Here is a 1,582-nt window from a genome sequence, read left to right on the forward strand (position 1 = left end):
AATGAACAAGGCTGTTGTCTATGTGCTAAGCAGCATGGAGAGCATCCATCCCGTGTTCCCAGGACACAGCATGCAGCAGCAGTCCATCAACGCAGTGATTCGGGAGGAGATAGGGATGTTGAGGAAGAAAGAGAACAGGTGGATGGTGAGGAGAGGAGGAGAGGGGAAGGGAAAGAGAGGGGTCCATCTACGTTCATTTACATCTACAGTGAGTGTTGCTTCTCTCCAGGCGACATTGTGCTTACTGGACAAAAATAAGGAAACAGCCCGCTGCAGGGATACCTCAGATACATATTTATAATACAAGTATGGAGAAAAAAAACAACATGGCGAGCATGCATTTATTAGCAACGTGTTTATTTTAGACATATTTCTTTGCAAACCTCTACATCAAATAGAGTGGCAAGCCTAGCATCTGGTTCTGTATTAGCAGATAAACAGATCATTATGAACCATATGTTTATAGTTTGCAGCAGACTGCAGATGCGCTGGAAAGGGGCACGTTGACACACGTACATGTACATGAGGCTTCCTTTCACATGGTTACGGCCCCTCCTCAAACGGGAGGGCCAGAGACTAAGCTGCTACAAGCACTGGGCAGTCTACAGGCTCCTACAGCAGCAAGACCATCACGGCGAGCATCATGTCAAATACACTCCAAATCAACAGTCGTTATTTTAGATACATATTGTATATCTGCAAGGGGTTGTGAGGGGATTTTTACTTAGAAGCACAATGAGGCCTGGTTAGAGACAGCTAGAGTGGTAGAGAGGAGTGTAGTAGAGTAGAGACAGGGGTGTGAGGGGGGGGGGCATTAGTAACAGAGGGGTGAAGGAGCCACAGGGGGAACAGTAACACCGCTGCCGCCCGCAGACAGAGATGGAGACCAGGGGAGTGTCAGCTGCAGCGTGCGTTGACAGAGGCGTCTCTGCAGAGGTGTCTCTCTGCAGAGGTGAGAGGGGGGGTGGGGGGGCTGGGTGGGTGGGGGGGGGTGGTATGCTACCGGAGAACTCGCACACAGCGAGAGATAATGAACAAGTTATTGATATATCCGGATTTTAACAATCTCGGAGGTTATTCATTGGAGTAGTGAGGTTAATCACAAAAACCACATCACTGCAGTGGATTCCATTTCATTACCGACAGTCATAGAAATCCTGTAAAGATGTCCTGTCATAGGCCAGAATAGGTTTTTAAACAATTGAATGAACTGCGACACACGACAGCTTCCTGTCAAGGCAGCTTCCTGTCAAGACCATGTTTAATCATAAGCTCCTTGTTCTGTCCTCTGTGTTCCTGTGTGATCTACAGGGGCATACGGGGACACCTGCTCGGTAGGTCGCTCACTGTCACTCCTCTTTCACATGCCTCACAGACACACCGCAGTCTCTCTGCACTCACACACACCTATCTGACACCAGCTATCTGAAACACACACGTTTCTCTCTCTCTCTCTCTGTCTCTCTCTCTCTCTCTCTCTCTCTCTCTCTCTGTCTCTCTCTCTCTCTCTCTCTCTCTCTCTCTCTCTGTCTCTCTGTCTCTCACACACACACACACACACACACACACACACACACACACA

This window comes from Osmerus mordax, unplaced genomic scaffold (genome assembly GCF_038355195.1).
Source record: "Osmerus mordax isolate fOsmMor3 unplaced genomic scaffold, fOsmMor3.pri Scaffold_110, whole genome shotgun sequence".
NCBI classification, from domain to species: domain Eukaryota; kingdom Metazoa; phylum Chordata; class Actinopteri; order Osmeriformes; family Osmeridae; genus Osmerus; species Osmerus mordax.